This window comes from Musca autumnalis, unplaced genomic scaffold (genome assembly GCF_047663935.1).
Source record: "Musca autumnalis isolate F117 unplaced genomic scaffold, ASM4766393v1 scaffold_3, whole genome shotgun sequence".
Lineage (NCBI taxonomy): Eukaryota > Metazoa > Arthropoda > Insecta > Diptera > Muscidae > Musca > Musca autumnalis.
The window spans coordinates 139,801,507-139,821,921 of NW_027411866.1; the positions used below are offsets into that span (position 1 = coordinate 139,801,507).

General features: G+C 39.5%; 1 long non-coding RNA gene across 1 annotated transcript; it reads right to left on the reverse strand.

Moving 5' to 3' along the window:
• Window positions 1-12,515: 12,515 nt before the first annotated feature.
• On the reverse strand, window positions 12,516-15,194 carry LOC141400142 (uncharacterized). The gene is made up of 2 exons (XR_012412089.1): window positions 14,990-15,194; window positions 12,516-14,908 (listed from the first exon to the last, which is right to left on the reverse strand). It is a non-coding gene; the product is annotated as an uncharacterized lncRNA (long non-coding RNA).
• Window positions 15,195-20,415: the final 5,221 nt, after the last annotated feature.

Consider the following 20,415-nt stretch of genomic DNA (forward strand, 5'->3'; position numbering starts at 1 on the left):
TTAGATTAGATTAGATAATTTAGGCATTTATAGTATAACAAGTTCAGCCCGGCCGAACTTAAAGACTTTTTACTTGTTGTTATTTTATGTCTATAAGTTAAAAAACGGGGTTTCCAAGATTTTCAAATTTAAACTGTGTAAGTATTTTTTCTAATATTCTTTTCATCTTCTAAAGAGTCGAATAATATCTTTGGAACAAGTTATAGTGGTTGAAGTGTGAAAAAAACGCATTAAAAACAGAAAACTGTTTTTCCTCGTGCTCTAGGCTACTTAGAAGATACCACACAAAATAATTATTTATTTAGCCACTTACTAACTTAATGGCTTGTTCGAAGGATATTATTCGCGTCTGTAAAAGAAAAGAAAAATAAAAGATATCTGCTGTGAAAAGAACCCTAAGGAGTGGACCAATATGTCCCATTTTCGACCATTTCGTTTCCAACATTTAGATATCCAAAATTTGAAACATATCGGGTGCTCCGTTTAAGAAATATCGCGCGTATCATTTAGCGAATATTTTTGAACATTTGTGGCGGAGGTACCGGAAATGTAACGAAATGCAAAGTTTGGACCAATGAAGAATGCGGATTGAGAGTAACCGTGCGCACCAGCCATTACGCATGGTGGCAGTAGTGGTTTTTACAGCTTTCTCAGAAAGTATGGTCTTACTCCTGAAATGTTGTTGCATCGTAATAGGATACCCAGCGCAGCCTGTTGAAAAAAAACAAGCAAAAAAGCTACGCCGAACGTTTTATACCCTCCACCATGAAATATTCTGAACAAATATATAATAATTAGTTTTAGAACATTGGTGGCGTTTATTTAATTGGGATAGCTGTTACAATTTTGATTTTTCAAAATAGTCTGGCTTAATCCCTTTTTGTTGTTTTAATATTTAAAACAACAAGTTTATTAGTGGAGAAGGTTTGGCATTGTTCGCCAAGGGGTAAGGCAAGGAAGACTAGTTTCGATCCACGCCACTGGATCTCATCAGTTCCCTTTGTTTCTTGTTTGTGGATATTCTCCACTGAAGTTATTTTTCAATAACTTCTTCAACAAGGAACTTTTTATACCCAAACATCAATCGTCAGCTCGAAGTATAAACGTAAACAAAGAAAGCCCTTCAATGAGAAGTTTTTCTTTGGTAACCTAACACAACTCCGACGAAAGTGTTTACGAAACAAAGCAAACCTTCTTCCACTCGTATGTGTCGTTGATTTTTCAACAAATGCACATACCCAAATGCTGTTTGGTAGCTTATATACCAACAACACACAAAACCGTGCCAGTGTTTCTCAAATAGAACAATGGTGGCGTTTATTTAATTGGGATAGCTGTTACAATTTTGATTTTTCAAAATAGTCTGGCTTAATCCCTTTTTGTTGTTTTAATATTTAAAATCGTCGGAGTTGTGTTAGGTTACCAAAGAAAAACTTCTCATTGAAGGGCTTTCTTTGTTTACGTTTATACTTCGAGCTGACGATTGATGTTTGGGTATAAAAAGTTCCTTGTTGAAGAAGTTATTGAAAAATAACTTCAGTGGAGAATATCCACAAACAAGAAACAAAGGGAACTGATGAGATCCAGTGGCGTGGATCGAAACTAGTCTTCCTTGCCTTACCCCTTGGCGAACAATGCCAAACCTTCTCCACTAATAAACTTGTTGTTTTAAATATTAAAACAACAAAAAGGGATTAAGCCAGACTATTTTGAAAAATCATAATTAGTTTTATTTCTGTTACGAAAGTACCTATGTCTATTAGGGTTATAACTTTTTTGCAATTTTTGCAAATACCAAAAATATCACCGCATACCCGTGTAGAGCATGAAAAAGTACTATGAAATACGGTGTTATTATACCATCCACCATATTATGGAGGGTATAATTAAATTTGTCATTCCGTTTGTAACACATCGAAATATATATTTTGATCAAGGTAAAATTCTAAGTCGATATAACCATGTCCGTCCGTCCATCCGTGTGTCCGTCTGTTGAAATCAAGATACACTTCGCAATTTTTAACATAGAGTTCTGTAATTTGGTATAAACGTTTGACATTGCAAAAGGGCTATTGATATAGCCACCATAGAACGATACCACCCGAATTTCGGTATTTTGAAGGTTAGCCACATTGTCCCAGCAAAATTTTATGGAAGTGGTTCCGTGAGATGCCATGATTTCACTGAATCTTTTGCATTGGTTCAAATGAAGTCGTGAAAGATCCGATCTTTTCCTCAGCATTTGAACCCATTCAGAGGAAGTCGTGATAGATCCGATCTTTTCATCAGCATTTGAACCCATTCCATCGATCCAATAGAGATGAATTTTGTGTTTTTATTTATACACATGTATATAGTTTTTCTTTTACTTATCTAAGATTTATTAAAGCTATGTCAGATTTATTACGCTAGGAAGTCCCAATCATTGAGCAAAAAATAGAGTCGGACTGCAATCTTTGGTATTATAAAATTTTCCTTGTCTGCTCTAGAGAGCCCTACTCTACAAGTCGATTTGTAGGTCCCTACATTTCCAAAATGTTCGTAAAATAAAATTCACGAAATAGTAATTTACAGTTAGAGTCCATGTTGAAATCTGTACTGGTGATGGGAACTGAAAAACCTTTTGTAAGATTAATCAATCAATCAGTTGCGGAGGAATTAAACTATGTTGCGAGTAGCGGCGGTGCTTAAACTGCAACAGCTGGACGGCCGAATGTCAAGTATCTCAATAAAGTTCTCAACCTGTCGCTAGCCACACATATCGTTCCCGTAAGTCTGGAAAATATACCAGCTACTGAAGCCTAGCAAGTATGCCAGCAAAGGTACATCGTGCAGACCAATTTCGCTTTAGTCGCCCGTAACAAAGACCCCAGCATCAGAAATAACTGTCTAGTTACCGATCAATACAACGAGATCCGCAAGCAGCACAACAACTGCGCTACACGCCATCTCTACTCATATTAGTCGAGGACTCAATCAAAGTAAGCCGTGCGATAGAACAGTGATAGTAACCTTTGAGATTGTCAAGCACTCTACGCTGTTTGAGTTCATCGAGCAGACTACGCTCCGGCCATGTTTAAAACGTTGGATAATAAATTATATGTTTGGACGCCTGTAGTGCGTAGAATTTAGGATCAAGATGTCCGAGACACGTAGAGTGAAACTTGGAGTTGTCCGCGGTGATATTGCAGGAACTGTCTAACCTATAACGTATGCGGATGATTGTACGATCTTGGTGTCAGGTGCCTTCCCTGATGAAATTTGTGAATAGCTGAACTCATTTTTGTCTGATCATACCACCCTTTTCCACGCGAGGAATATACAAATATCAGCCAATAAATCTACGGCCACTTTGTTCACCATCTGGGCGGCAGAGTTGAGAACAATAGAGTTGAATGTCATGGAAGCTGGGAGCAGAACCAGGATCAACAAGCCTATCAAGCAGGTTTAAGAAGTATTCACATGAAATTTGTGAATAGCTGAACTCATTTTTGTCTGATCATACCACCCTTTTCCACGCGAGGAATATACAAATATCAGCCAATAAATCTACGGCCACTTTGTTCACCATCTGGGCGGCAGAGTTGAGAACAATAGAGTTGAATGTCATGGAAGCTGGGAGCAGAACCAGGATCAACAAGCCTATCAAGCAGGTTTAAGAAGTATTCACATGAATGCAGTCGCAGATTCAATAAGCAAATTTCGACCATTTATCTCAGCTGAGGAGCATCAGCTGTCAGGACAAAGCAGAGTATTTTTGGCTCAATACGCTCGGGATGGTACTGCCGTTTAACATTCTATAGAGCAAGGTTTCATGACACAAAAGATCAACAAGACAACAACAAACTGCAATTATAATTAAGTTATAGTTATTTCATAAATTGCTTTGAATAAATAAAAAAGCCATGAAAATCATATTTCATTACAGAATTTCCCAAACAAGACGTGAAAAATTCATGCCAAAGGGTTGGTGAAAATGACATGCCAAAGATTAGCGAAAATGCTATTCTAGGGAATTAATTAAGATGACATGCCAAAGAATTGGTATAGATGCCATGCCAAAGAATTGTTGAAGATGCCATTTCACCGAGTTAGTGGAGATGACATGCTTAGAATCTGAAAATGAATTGCATCTTTTGGGGGTCACGCTCTTGTAAAAAGAATGAGTGAAGATGCTAAAAAAATGACATTCCATTTCACTTGCACCCATTCTTGAATAGCATCATTGGCATCGAAGATTTTGCTGGGGTTTTACGGATGTTTGCTGAAATTTGGTATATAGTCTTCCTTATAAACGAAAGGAAACTAATTGTTCTATTTTACTTCAATACCACTCGTGGTGGAGCGTGTAACAAGTACGGCCCGGCCGAACTTAACAGCGTTCTTGCTTGATGATTTTAACTTCACACTACAAATACCGATAAAATCGTCGAAAGTGCTACAGTAGCATCTTGGCGTTTGTGTCCCAGTATCAGCCTATTTTATATTCGAATATTAGTGTACACCATCTTTAAACGTGATGTTTTGCCTTCTATATACCTTAAAACCATTGCAGGTTTGTTGTCTATTAGGGTTATGACTTTTTGACATTTTTTCTCAAAAATTGTTTCCTGTAGTGAGAATGAATGACCTTTTGCCTATTAATGACTAAAATAACTTTTATTTCATATAAATATTGAAAAAAGGTCCCACACGAACCACTTTTAATTTTTATGATATATGTAATAATGTTATATAATATAACATGATATACATATATGTAATAATTCGACGTTAAAATAGTGAGAAACCAACGGTTATGTCATTTCGATTACGTCGTGTGTCCCTATACCTTGTTTTCTATTAAATATCTGCTTATAGTGACTTCAAAAAATGGTCAAAAGTTCTGAAAAATAAAAACTGTAAAAGCTTTTGTGTGGAAGCTTTTTTATCGAATCACTTAATAATTAAAATTTTATGTAATCTTATGTAGAAACTCATCACGCTATGATAAAGGGATATGAAGGTGTTCTTTTTTTATATGGATTTTAAACTCAACGCTTAAACGCATTACTTGGATTGGATTTTTTTATAACGACATGTTGAAGTCATTCGCAGGTAATACCTGCAATCTTTATGACAAATTATCATGTCTATTTACACATTAACAATGTCAACATGATTTCAATTTAAAAACAAAACATTCTTCTTTTCGCTTAAAAAGTGCTTTAAACTATTTTTAAAATGGTAATGAATGCAGTGATCGGAACGAGCATGTTTATTGACATTGTCGTACTGTAAAATCATGATTGCACAAGCTAAAGTTAAACAACAATAATGAAATATGATTGATAATATTAAATAATTTCAAATAATAATAGTTAACAGATATATGTAAAGTCATCTGAATTAAAATGGTATGACATATGTACACACACAGTCGCATGATTATGTGAAATTGCATAAAATTTAAGTGTCTAATTTTATGCATGAATTTGGCATAGGAAATGCGGATTTTTTAAATTAGTTTATATTGCCATTGTACATAGGAAAATCATTGAATATCTTAAAGTTGTCATCTCTAACCGAGTGTACAGGATGTCGTCATGCAGCGTTGGAGGGCCAGTGGCTCGATCCCTGACAAGTAGGGTAGAAGGAGAGCTTTCGCATATACACCAACAAGCGATGAACAGGTTAATTCTTCATCTCATTATGAAAATGGTCTACTTCTGTAATAAGTAGGCACCCTGTTGCAGTCCTCAGATCGTCATTGTAGCAGACTTGAATATTGTTTCACCTATTCTTTTATATGTTGGTGACCGGAATTAGGACACTATCCACCGTTTGATATGTTCAGGGGGGCTGAAATGTCAGCAGTCCATGTAGTGAACGGTGTGGTCTTAGATTTAATGGCGGATATTTTCATATTCATCAGATAGAAGAGCGCTGCGCTAAGTCAGCTATTTCCGGAGAGTGCGCAATTTCAGAAAGGGAGAGGTTAAACAATTCCGGAGAAACCTCTTATTTCAAAGGAAGGTTTGGCATATTTGACTATATTCGACAGGCCAAGAATCGCCATGACTGTTCTGTCGCACGACCTGTTGTGGCTCAGTCTTCGACTGATTTTTGTTGATATGGCGCCCTTCTCTGGGCTTCGAGGCTGATTTAACCCTTATCCACAAGTTACTCAGTCCCTTACAAATATTGAATTTATTCTGGTGGTTTAGTCACTTTTTCCACTTATGATAGTTTACTAACCTTTTACAGTTAACTATTTGCCCCCAGCACACACATACATATGTTCCAACAACATTCCCGAAGGAAAGTGGGACCTATTTTTTTATCAAGGAGTCCAAACGAGATGTCTTACGACACCACTTGTAGAGAAGTTTTCATGCCTGAAATATAAGCCAACATTAATGACACTGATGGGATTTGTTACCGGAGATTGAACCGCAGACCCTCTGAGTGCAAAGCGAACATGCTTACCATTGCAGCAAAGTAGACCCATAGCAATATTCGTTGCCTGCAAAATTAGAAGTACTTAATGTTTTCATACCGCCAATGAACAGCTGTGCATTCAGTTGTATGCCTGATACTAGTGCGCTTTTGAGTGACAATAGCCCTCCGGTACTAGAGACCATCGTGGTGCAGTGGTTAGCATGTTCGCTTTGCTTCCAAAAAGTCATATTTGGTCTACTGGCCCCCTTTACTGTAGTTATGTAGTTGACACATGAAATGCCCAAAGACGTAACCTTCCAAGGGTTACGTTGATACGTCCTGACTTGCTTGGGTGGGGGTTCTATTCACCATATGGTGATTAGAATGGCTCTCACGGTAACAACCGAGCAAGAACTGCAACAAGAGTATGCCATTGTGTTGTTGTACTGGAATAATCTTTGTTTCCTCAGGAAGATGGTCCACTGAGACTAAGGAGGCACCCTGTTGAAGTTCTCTGTGCGGCATTTGAACAGGTTTGAATATTTTTCCATCACGTTGCACTTATATTCGCAACCACACTGGCGGCACATAGCATATCGCGGATCGATCTAATGCGTTATATGTGGTCAGCAAGGTTTCTGTATCTGCACCCCAAGTGCTGACGGGTTGGGACTTAGGACTATCTAATGCGACTCCTAGAACCATGGATTTGTTAGTGGTTCATTTCAGTACTCACCTCTGCAATCCATCTGGTGAATAGTGTGGTCGTAGATTATTGCCAGCAATTTCATATTACTCACGTGGAAAAAGGTAGTTAAACCAGTCCAATAGAATTTCAGCCTTCCACAAATGACATCAGGGAAGGTACCGGAAGTCAAGATCGTAAAATCATCCGCATACGTTACGATCTGAATTTCGTTTCGAGGGGGTGGACTATAACAGAGGAAGAGGTAAAACAGTTCCGAAGAATCACCCCACAGTAACGAACTGTCTGTTTAACTCTACGGGGCTTCGACCGTATTCCACGTACGACTGGCGTCCACATATATACTTCATTAACCAACGTTTCAAACTTGGCCTGAGGGTTATCAACTCAATGTCCTCAAACAGCGTGGAGTGTTTGACAGTATCAAAGGCTTTTGATAATTGCTTACGGAACCGATGCTGATATTTCTGACGCTGCAGAGGAGAAAAGCCTCAAGAATCTTTGCTACGGGAGACAAAAACGTAATCGGTCTGGACGATTCACCTATGCTGACATCCTTGCCTGGCTTTAGTAGCTGGAACAATCTGCACATTTTTCAGACTTCGGTAATGATGTATGTGGCTAGCGACAGGTTGAGAATTTTGATGAGATACTCAACTTCCGGTTCATCCAGCTGTTTCAGAATTACCATGGAGATTCCTTCAGGGCCCAACACTTTAGATGATTTAACATTCCTGATGGTATTCGCAACATTATCTAGTGAAACTTGTGGTGGTACCTCCCCGGCAGGAAGAGATATAATGCGACGTAGTTCTCTTCTTTTCGCCCTGCCACCACAACGGGACTCGACAAACTGTCGATTAAAATAACTTGCGCAGTAGCGTAACATCGCCAAACGTGACTGAGGTTCTCTCTTTCTTCTTTCCAGGGTCCGAGTGTGACAACCGTTGCCCACAATAATTTAGCCATTTGTTCCTCTTATGCTCACCGACCAACCTGTTAATTTCCAGTGTCAGCTCCCTGACTATGGGTGACTGGTGTTGCCACGCCGAAGCTCAACATGCCTATTTCCTAATCCCATCGCCTCTGCTGGGAAATTTGGTCTCAATTCGTTTATTTGACGAGCAGCAGCTGCAGCGATAATGGTGTCTCGGAACGCCATTTCTTCTACCCGAACATCAGAAGCTTAAGGTAAATTTCTGAAGCGGTGATTAGTGAACCCTCTGAGACTAAGCCATTGCTACGTTCAGAGCTGATGATATCGATTATTGGAAAATGGTCTGACCCAAGACAAACGACCGGTTGCCAGGTAGCGTCATTTGTCAGACCAGGTGACACGATGGTTATATCTAGCGTACTGTGACACTCTCCGATAATTCTGGTAAGGGCATCCTCATTGACCGTCCAAAACGTAGAGCTATTAATCTGTCCAGGCAGCAATATACCCCTCTGGTCATTGCCGAGGGTCGAATGTCACAACTCATGATGAGCATTAAAGTTCCCCAAGACCACACGGTTATGACCTTCCAAAAGCGGGTAATGTTGGGCCTATAACCTGGAGTACAGCTATTTATCGAAGGCATGAGAATACGGTAAGCAATACTAGCTCGGCAGTCTCCATTAGAAGACCGCAAGATTTCATCACCTCTGGCCCAGTTTCAGAGAGTTCACTAAACGCCGCTTTAGAGATATGCCCATCCGAGACATCATCGCAGCTGCAGCCGCTCGCCATATACTTATGGTTGAATACCCGAAGTGGGACGAGATTAGCAAATGAGCGTGATAAACTTCGTAGTGCCAACCCCAGTCAAGAAGCTGATACTGGAAATTAGTAGGTTGGTCGGTGAGCATATTTGGAAAAAGTCGTTAGATCATCTGAAGTTCTTCAGCTGCCGAGAGCCGCCCACATCGTTCCCATTGTACCACCCCGCTACTGAAGCAGGCAAAGGTGATTTCGCTTTTGTCTTCCGTAGGCTTTAGTTCTCAGAAATAGCTATCCAGTTGTTGATCATCAGCATGGGTTCCGCAAGCAGCACAGCACGACAACAGCGCTGCATGCCATCTCCACACATATTAGTCGAGTACTCAACCAGAGCATGCCCTGTGATAGACGAACTGGAGGAGGTCTATATAGGCGAGCTTATGATAGTATTCAAAGGCAAGCTGAAAGTCGTCTTTACAGATGAGCTGAAAGTCATCTTGTATTTATAGACGAGCTGAAGGTCGTCTTGTCTTTAAAAACGAGCTGAAAGTCATCTTGTCTTTATAGACAAGCTGAAGATCGTCTTGTCTTTATATACGAGCTGAAGGTCATCTTGTCCTTATAGATGAGCTGAAGGTCGTCTTGTCTTTATAGACGAACTGAAGGTCGTCTTTATAGACGAGCTGAATGTCGCCTTGTCTTTATAGACGAGCTCAAGGTCGTCTCTATAGACGAGCTGAAGGTCCTCTTTATAGACGAGCTCAAGGTCGTCTTTATAGACGATCTGAAGGTCGTCTTTATAGACGATCTGAAGGTCGTCTTTATAGACGATCTGAAGGTCGTCTTTATAGACGATATGAAGGTCGTCTTTATAGACGATCTGAAGGTCGTCTTTATAGACGATCTGAAGGTCGTCTTTATAGACGATCTGAAGGTCGTCTTTATAGACGATCTGAAAGACGTCTTTATAGACGATCTGAAGGTCGTCTTTATAGACGATCTGAAAGACGTCTTTATAGACGATCTGAAAGACGTCTTTATAGACGATCTGAAGGTCGTCTTTATTGACGAAGATCGTCTTTATAGACGATCTGAAGGTCGTCTTTATTGACGAAGATCGTCTTTATAGACGATCTGAAGGTCGTCTTTATCGACGATCTGAAGGTCGTCTTTATTGACGAAGATCGTCTTTATAGACTATCTGAAAGTCGTCTTTATAGACGATCTGAAGGTCGTCTTTATAGACGATCTGAAGTTCGTCTTTATAGACGATCTGATGGTCGTCTTTATAGACGATCTGAAGGTCGTCTTTATAGACGAAGATCGTCTTTATAGACGATCTGAAGGTCGTCTTTATAGACGAAGATCGTCTTTATAGACGATCTGATGGTCGTCTTTATAGACGATCTGAAGGTCGTCTTTATATGCGATCTGAAGGTCGTCTTTATATGCGATCTGAAGGTCGTCTTTATAGACGATCTGAAGGTCGTCTTTATAGACGATCTGAAGGTCGTCTTTGTAGACGATCTGAAGGTCGTCTTTATAGACGATCTAAAGGTCGTCTTTATAGAAGAGCTGAAGGTCGTCTTTATAGACGAGCTGAAGGTCGTCTTTATAGACGAGCTTAAGGTCGTCTTTATAGACGAGCTTAAGGTCGTCTTTATAGACGAGCTTAAGGTCATCTTTATAGAGGAGCTGAAGGTCGTCTTTATAGACGAGCTGAAGGTCGTCTTTATAGACGAGCTGAAGGTCGTCTTTATAGACGAGCTGAAGGTCGTCTTTATAGACGAGCTGAAGGTCGTCTTTATAGACGAGCTGAAGGTCGTCTTTATAGACGAGCTGAAGGTCGTCTTTATAGACGAGCTGAAGGTCGTCTTTATAGACGAGCTGAAGGTCGTCTTTATAGACGAGCTGAAGGTCGTCTTTATAGACGAGCTGAAGGTCGTCTTTATAGACGAGCTGAAGGTCGTCTTTATAGACGAGCTGAAGGTCGTCTTTATAGACGAGCTGAAGGTCGTCTTTATAGACGAGCTGAAGGTCGTCTTTATAGACGAGCTGAAGGTCGTCTTTATAGACGATCTGATGGTCGTCTTTATAGACGATCTGATGGTCGTCTTTAAAGACGATCTGATAGTCGTCTTTATAGACGATCTGATGGTCGTCTTTATAGACGATCTGATAGTCGTCTTTATAGACGATCTGATAGTCGTCTTTATAGACGATCTGATAGTTTATAGACTATCTTAATGTCGTCTTTATAGACGATCTGAAGGTCGGCTTTATAGACGATCTGAAGGTCGTCTTTATAGACGATCTGAAGGTCGTCTTTATAGACGATCTGAAGGTCGTCTTTATATGCGATCTGAAGGTCGTCTTTATATGCGATCTGAAGGTCGTCTTTATAGACGATCTGAAGGTCGTCTTTATAGACGATCTGAAGGTCGTCTTTATAGACGATCTGAAGGTCGTCTTTGTAGACGATCTGAAGGTCGTCTTTATAGACGATCTAAAGGTCGTCTTTATAGAAGAGCTGAAGGTCGTCTTTATAGACGAGCTGAAGGTCGTCGTTATAGACGAGCTTAAGGTCGTCTTTATAGACGAGCTTAAGGTCATCTTTATAGAGGAGCTGAAGGTCGTCTTTATAGACGAGCTGAAGGTCGTCTTTATAGACGAGCTGAAGGTCGTCTTTATAGACGAGCTGAAGGTCGTCTTTATAGACGAGCTGAAGGTCGTCTTTATAGACGAGCTGAAGGTCGTCTTTATAGACGAGCTGAAGGTCGTCTTTATAGACGAGCTGAAGGTCGTCTTTATAGACGAGCTGAAGGTCGTCTTTATAGACGAGCTGAAGGTCGTCTTTATAGACGAGCTGAAGGTCGTCTTTATAGACGAGCTGAAGGTCGTCTTTATAGACGAGCTGAAGGTCGTCTTTATAGACGAGCTGAAGGTCGTCTTTATAGACGAGCTGAAGGTCGTCTTTATAGACGAGCTGAAGGTCGTCTTTATAGACGAGCTGAAGGTCGTCTTTATAGACGAGCTGAAGGTCGTCTTTATAGACGAGCTGAAGGTCGTCTTTATAGACGAGCTGAAGGTCGTCTTTATAGACGAGCTGAAGGTCGTCTTTATAGACGAACTGAAGGTCGTCTTGTCTATATGGACGGACTGAAGGTCGTGTTGATGGTGGCGCTTGTCTTATCAAAAGCTATGATACTGTCAAGCGCTCCCCGATGTTTGAGGACGTCGAGCAGACACTCTGTTCACCACACGGACACACGGACCACAAACTATCTTAAAATTTTAGGGGTCTCATTTGACAGTTGTTATGTAACTAGTTTGGAGTGTAAAGGGGAATGAGGCATACCGAGATGTCGCTGGTATACACTTGCCATTGAAGAGATTCGGTCTAGCTCAGTTGGCCACTCCAGACCAGACATAAACAAAATTGTTTCATTATCAATCACAAAATCATTAATGCTTCTTTAAATTCAAAAGAATTAAAGTTGTTGTTGTTGTTGATGGTACCCAAGATGTTTGCTGGGTTACCTTACCCTCCCAATGGATTTCTACACAAATCCCCAATGAGCCTCATCAATGATGATGACTCCCAAAAGTTCCCTTGGCTGTTACCTTCTACGTTACCTTTATGTTTATCTAACTAGAACATAATGATGCTCAAAAATCAATTGCATATACGAGATCCAACATTAATTTATTCAGGTAGAAAAATATTCTTATCAAAATTTATGGTTCTTAAGACTAGTTAGGTATTTCATAACAAATTTAATGACCTTTGACTTTGTCAACATTACAAGCAAAATATTTATGTGGGTTATTGGATGTCAATCCCAACTTCTAATTTAGAAAAATTTAGTACTCTCAAATAAAAAAAATTCGTATATTTGTACTTTAGGAGTTAACCCTACCTATTGAGCTCAACGGAGGTTATAAACTGATTGACGACGTAATTCATAGATTGAAGCCAATATTTAAAAAGAAAAAAAAATCAGCTGGGATAAACATTAACAATAAAAAAAAAGATCGCCGAAATTGTGTAAACTTATAGGTATGGGATGGGGTAACAATGTGGGTTACGGGTACATTTAGGCAACTATTTACAATTGGGATAACGTTCGGAAATGTGTACGCTTAATAGTAAGGGATAGGGTAACATTTTGGGTTACGGGTATTTCGCATAAATATATTATGAGAAAGTTTAAGTAAATTCATCCAATGATCTAAGATGAGGCAAAATGACGAATAAAATTCGACTGTTATATAAAAGATGTACTTTACTATCAATTTAATAATCGATAGGTCCACTTCACGTGCGACCCTGTATCTAACAAGTTTCTATACAACAGAGTTCAAAGTTTACCCTTTTCTGAGAATCACAACCCGTTTTTCGTCGAATGATCTAAGACCAAGTCAAAATCAGGAATAGTATTCCAGAACTTATTTTTAATTCAAGTAAAATTGGATTTCAAAGTTACATAAGGCTCGATTAAAAACTTGGTCGAAGCATGAATTGGTAATTTAATCAGTATTAAAAGGGTTACCAAATTTAAACTCGATAAAAATCCAATCTTAAAATGATGTCAGGATATAATTCCGAATTCAACTGGAATTTGAAACGAAGCTTGGTCTGAAATCAACACCGGGATAGAGACAAAATCAAATTTGAAAAATGGTACCGGATCCGATTTCAAATAAGCACAAAATTAAAACTGGTCCAGATCCAATATCAAATCATGTTCAAGCTTCAATTGAAAATGCCACGAAATTCGTTTTCAGCCAACGTCCACGTTTGATTTTGTTTGCTACCAAAATTAGATTCCCTATGAATTTGATCGTGGAAAACGTTTGGATCCAATATCAAATTTGAATGAATTACTATTTTGGATTTGATTCACTTTCCCAAACTAAATTGTATCAATTCTATTCCAATATGTTAATGGTATGCACATTTAATATTGATTGCGAAATATAAAGCGATCTGATTCTAAAATTGATCAAAATTTGGTGTTGAATTGGTACAAATTCTAGTATTGGAAAGCAAAAGGAAAAATTTTAAAATCCACTGACCACTAATTTTGATCTGGTCTCAAATCGTTAATTCATAGGCTTCCGAATTGGAAGGCTATCAGGTGGGTATGAAGACTTAGAACCCCAATGAAACAAAAAATCCGTTATACAACACACGTGTTGTTAAGTACCGTTAGGAAAGATTATGGCAACGTCATCAGGTTTCGCACGTGATAGAGGACCCCGAATAGAGCGAATAAACTGGGCTTAGATATAAATTACTTATTGGGTTTCACTATACAGAATAATTACAGGAATGTTTTCATGGATAATGCTGGGTTATTCTCGGCTGACCGTCGAGGGACACGTAAAAAAAACTTGGCCCCACACCTCCCGTCTATGACTGAAGGTGGTGGGTACCAATGAATATGATGTTTGTCTGCTTCACTTGTAACTGGTTGGTTTTTTTTTTTTAGTACTTACTCCGGTTGCTCTTACTGGTGTATAGGCCTGGTGATTTACGGCTTACCACAGAGTTTGCTAATTAGGATAAGCAGCCTTCGATTTCTTTGTAGCAGACTGACTGGCGATCATGAGCGGTAGTTAACTGTTAGTTGGCGCAGGTGTTAGCGGCCTTTGTAGATAGTGAGAGGTTGTGTGATTACAGCAACATAAAAAGAATTTACAACCAAAACTCTAACGGCAGCATTGTACAATGTTGCGGACGGTTGGTGAAGTTATCCAACAGATTGCTTCAAAGCACACAGCCTGGTATGGGGTTGCAGTTACGCGCTCACAAATTTTGGACAATGGAACGGAGAAAATCATTTCTGCTAATCCAATAATCTTCCGAGGCTATGATCAGGCACTATCGAATCTAGGGCAGGATGTTCTAATGCTTCCAAAAAAAATTTAAAAGGATCGTTTCGGGATTGTTGGTTTTTTGCTCCATATGGTTTTTTAATATTCCAATGGCATTAATCATGCACTTTTTTCCACGTTGGTAACGTGTACCTAGAATAGATACATGACGATGAGGTACCGTTAACCAACGGGATATTCTAGAGAAGATAAAAGTTTTGTGTAAATCTTTTTTTGTTCGGTGCAAATGCATTTTCTCATTGAGTATAAAAAAAACTCACCTTTTATAATTAATTTCCAATGCTATGAAAATTGATTTACACAAAATATTTTATGGCTCCAAAACTTTAAGCAATTTCCAACTCCAATTGGAATGAAACTTTCCTTTTAGAATAATTTAGAACAATTCGCGCTACGTTTGCAAATATTGTTTTCTACCGGCTTGTGTTCGTGTTCTCTTCGGGTGATTTGTTCTTGCAAGTGGTCATTAAGTTGGCTGCAATGAGCCATTTGCTAAAATGTTGCCACCTTTCAAGAAACAAAATGTCAAAATTTGGTCGGCCAAATTTATTTGATGGCGTTCCATACGCCGCCGCTTACGTATGTTACGTTTACATTCTCTCGGGTTCAACATACAATGTAAACGGTTAACATAACAAACCCGAACACGTTGGCATAGGCCTGCCGAAGCCATACTGATTCGGGAAGTTAACCGAGGTATGCTGTGGTGGGGAAGAACCGCGACCCTGATTCAAAATTGAACAGGAAAAAAAAAAGAAATCATAAAAATAACAAAAGCCGGGCAAATTATTTTGTTGGCACCATGTGCTGTAAGTCTTTCGCGTGATAAACGCCTATTTTCCTTCCCTGAAGGTCTTCAATTTCATACAAGGAGTTTCCTACACATCTGGCAACTCTGCACTTTACAAATTTTTGACATAACTTAGAGTTAAGATGGCGCGAAGCGTCACTTAAAACAAAATTGCGCCTAAGTATTTCCTGCCCCGGTTTGAAACTGACGTCACGAGTCCTAGTGTTATACCGGGCCGCAGATTTTTCAAAAGAATCGTGGATATTCGTTTTAATCTTTTCGCGGACTAAATTCAAAATATCGTGTTTCGGAACTACCTCAACTAAACCGTCTTCTAAAACTCCTAGTTTGTGTGCTAAATTATAAGTGCTCGCGTGTGTGACCATGTGGGTGCCGAATAATGCGAAATACGGTGAACAACCAAGTGTCGTGTGAAAGGTGGACCTCAAAGAACATTCTATGGACGATATATTTCGGTCCCAATCGCGTTGGTCTTCCGAAACATAAGTCCGGATCGCCGCGATTATGGTCCTATTTACGCGTTCCGATGCATTCGCCTGAGGCGAATACACGGCATTTTTAATCTGTCGGCATCCATATTTATTTAAGAATGAAGAAAATTCCGAGGAAGTGAATTGCTTTCCGTTATCGGAATGAACAATCTGTGGCACGCCGTATTTGTGAAACACTTCGGATTCTAGAAATCTTATAACGTTTTTCGAGTTCGCCTTGGCCAGTGGTTTCAACAAAACAAATTTTGTCAAGTGGTCTAATACGATAAAAATGTACGAGTTACCTAACCTCGACCTCGGAAAAGGTCCAATGAAATCAATAAAAATCTTTTGAAAAGGCCTATCGGTAACGGTTTCGGTTCCCATCTTGGGTCTTAAAATGTGATTTGGGGCTTTCGATTGCTTACAAACCATGCAGTGGTTGATAAAGTTTCGGACTTGTTGAGCCATCTTAGGCCAATAAAAATATCGCCTCAGTGCCGCGATCGTACGTCCTATACCACAATGACAATTTACAGAAGAAGTGTGCGTTTTTTCGATAAGTGATTCAGTTAAAGAACTCGGAACCCAAAGCTTCCAAATAAAATTTTCATGTACCGGATTACCATCTGACGGGAGTGTCTTTTTGTAAACAAACGAATCGCTAACTTTCAAATCCGGTAAACTGTCTTGGTTCTCGAGGACCATGCTAATCAATTGAGAATATTCTTCACCTTTAAATTCCGGAGAATCAAGATCAACCAGAGGCTTCTCATCTGTAAACATATTTAATTCATCCATTTGAAGACGGGACAGAGTATCCGCGACTACGTTCTGTGACCCCTTGCGGTGCTGGATGTCAAAATTAAAAGCCTGAATTTTCAGACTCCATCTTGCCAACCGACCGCTGAGATCCTTCTGTCCCATCAACCATTTCAAGGCGCTGTGATCCGTCACGACAGTGAATGGCATCATCTCGATAAAGGGACGAAATTTCTTTATCGCACTGATGACTGCCAAACACTCCCGCTCCGTCACACTATAATTCTGCTCAGCCTTGGAAAGCTGCGCAGAATGAAAGGCGATGGGACGTTCCAGACCAACAGCGTCCAGTTGGTACAAGACTGCACCTAGACCAAGGTTGGAAGCGTCACACTGAACGTAGAAGCGCTTGTCGAAAACAGGATGGTGCAAGACAGGACTGGTAGTCAACGCTATCTTCAATTTATTAAAAGCCTCGATTGCCTTTTCGTCAAAAAAGAATGGTTTACCTTTCTTTAAAGTATTAGTGAGAGGTGCTGTTATTTCAGCATAGTTCTGGATAAATCTACGGAACCAAGAAGCCATTCCTAAAAATCGCCTAACTTCCCTAGTCGTCTTCGGAATTGGTATGTCGGTGATAGAATTGATTTTGGATGGATCCGGCTTAAGTTTTCCTTCACCCACTATATACCCGAGGTACCTTAATTCGCGCCTGCAGAACTTTGACTTCTTCAAGTTGATCGTGAGGTTGGCCTTAGACAGCATCTCTCCTACCTGTTGGAGCAGCACCACATGTGATTCAAAGTCGGGTGAGACTACCAACAGATCGTCTAGATACACGAAGACTTTGTTTTTCAGGTCCGGTGAGATCACACTATCCATTAACCGACATAACCGTTGGGCTGCATTGCACAACCCGAACGGTTATGTCGGTTAATGGATAGTGTGATCTCACCGGACCTGAAAAACAAACGTTTGCAAATATTGTTTTCTACCGGCTTGTGTTCGTGTTCTCTTCGGGTGATTTGTTCTTGCAAGTGGTCATTAAGTTGGCTGCAATGAGCCATTTGCTAAAATGTTGCCACCTTTCAAGAAACAAAATGTCAAAATTTGGTCGGCCAAATTTATTTGATGGCGTTCCATACGCCGCCGCTTACGTATGTTACGTTTACATTCTCTCGGGTTCAACATACAATGTAAACGGTTAACATAACACAGTATCCTCGCATGCAAAAGCTATCTGCGACAAGTTTAGATGTAGAAACAAGGTCCTCAAGTCCCTGCCGGCTAGGGTGCATGGGGTGCAGATGAAGAAACCTTTTTGACCACATAGAATGCCGCCCTGAGAACTGCGCCTTCTCATGTCTTCATCTACATGAGGCGACAAAGATTCTTCCGGTACAGCAACACAATGGCATGCTTTCGTTCCATTATTTGCTCGGGTGTTACCGTGAGAGCCATCCTAATCACCCTATGATGCAGAAGGAGAGGTCCAAGCACTTTTAAATAGCATTCACACGGATGAAACACTATCTTATGAATGTGGTCCTCGCAGAACATCCCCCATCTATCGCATCTGAGGAGCGTCAGCTGCCACGACAAACCAAAGTAGTTCTGGCTCAACTACGTGGTGCAGCAGTCTGAATTTATAAAAGGCAAGAATCGATGACACCGTGCAAAACATCTACCAGCATGCGGCACATATGCGCACGACACACTGCAAACCTACTCAACTAACTCCAGTAGATCTGTGGTTACATCCCATCGAGGCAACCACATTCTTAGAACTGGAGATAGACCCAGTGCCTGATTACACAGGAAATGAACGTACAAACATAAAATAAAAACACTGTTACAACAAAAACAACAACCGCGGCAGTTCCACATCTGACTGCTGTCCCCATACATTCCATATACGGGTCATTAGAGCCAGACTCAAGCGAGATCGTCTGTATTGAACAGACTGGTGCAATAGGAAATCTAATCCCCCAACACAACTTCTGGTGTGGTTTCCTGCACCGCCGCGACCATGATATTCTTCGGACTTATGAAATCCACTATTTTTTCGATCTTACCTCTGAGACCAATGGAATTATACTGGAGGCTATGTACACATGTTTGTATATCCCACGATATAATTTCTTTTCGTAATGATCGGACTATAATTTTTGGATTTGATTACAATTTATAAAGGACGGACGGTCGGACACACATATGTAGCTAAATTGTGTTAGCTAGCCGATTCAAATGTGAATTTTTAGGTAGACATTTTATGCTGAAAATATTGCCCGGAGAAGGACTTCGTTCTTTCATCTAAAAATTGTTAGTTGAGTCGACCATTATCTTTCTCTGTTGTTTTGTTCTACGTTCAATACCATTCCCAACTTAGTTGTGTATAAAAACAAAACGGTTATTTAAATACTTAATTACATTTCAACACTGTCCCGCTAACCTAGAACAAATGCTGTTTAATTTATGTTCTTATATCAAAATAATTTTCTCCCAAATTATTTCTAGTTACGTGGCTGTACTTAGTTATCCAACAAAAAAACACACCAACATTTGCAGAAAACACTACCCTACAAAATTTATCACTGCTTAGACATCTTTTATCTGCAGATTTCTATGCAACATTTTTGTTTTCAATTCGTGTTAAATGCTTTGCGGTTTTATAATTAAACCATTTTCTAAATATCTATGACGGGAGAACTTTAAACATTAGATGACAAAAATCAGAGGGAGTTCGGCAACAGAGTTTCTGTTCTCTTTTTTTGCTATTTTAATATTCCATTTTCGCAGTCTTTGTTGTTATTGCTGTTTAATTACAATACCGGATTTACGGCTGTTTGACCTCTTTTGCGACTGTCAAGCCATGAGTGAAAAACGCGTTCATAGCTATCGTATTTTACAAAGTGAAAATATGCATTTACGATGAGTGCAAAGGGACGCTATTACAGACACAGATATCAAACCAGCCGCCGACTAGCTAGCCAACATGATGCCGGCTGGTAGTTTTGTAGTTTTTGCTTTGGCGCTTCAAACAATAAACCATTGTTTGTTTTCTTTTTTGCACTCTTATTTATTGTCAAATAATTTAAATTTTATTTCGATGTATTGTTAAAAAAATCTGTGTAATAAGTTATTGTATAAGTGTCATTTTATTTGGATAGTTTACAATTGCTGTTTTTTGAAAATCTAGTAAAATTAAATTTTGTTAAACATTGACCTCGGTCAATATTATTTTGTTCAAATCATTACAAGGAATTTTTTGCCTTTTAATGTGGTTAAAAAATACGATTATTAATGACAAACATATTAGTTTGAGGGTAATTATTTTCAAATGTAATGCGAAAATACCGAATCGAGCGGTTCCGTTATATGGACGCTATATCAAAACGTACAGCCAATTACCAAACATCCTAGGAATACATATTAGAAACTTCTGTATCAAATGGTAAAGTTCTATCATAAATATTGCGAGCTATATCTTGATTTCAGCGGACAGACGGACTTGGTTATATCACAAAGTGGAACAGGTATTATAAATTAGTTTTGCTGAATATTTATGTAATATAATTGTTCCACAAACATTCCAGGCGGGACAAGGGAGACTTCTCTCATATCAATGAGTGCACCCCGATTC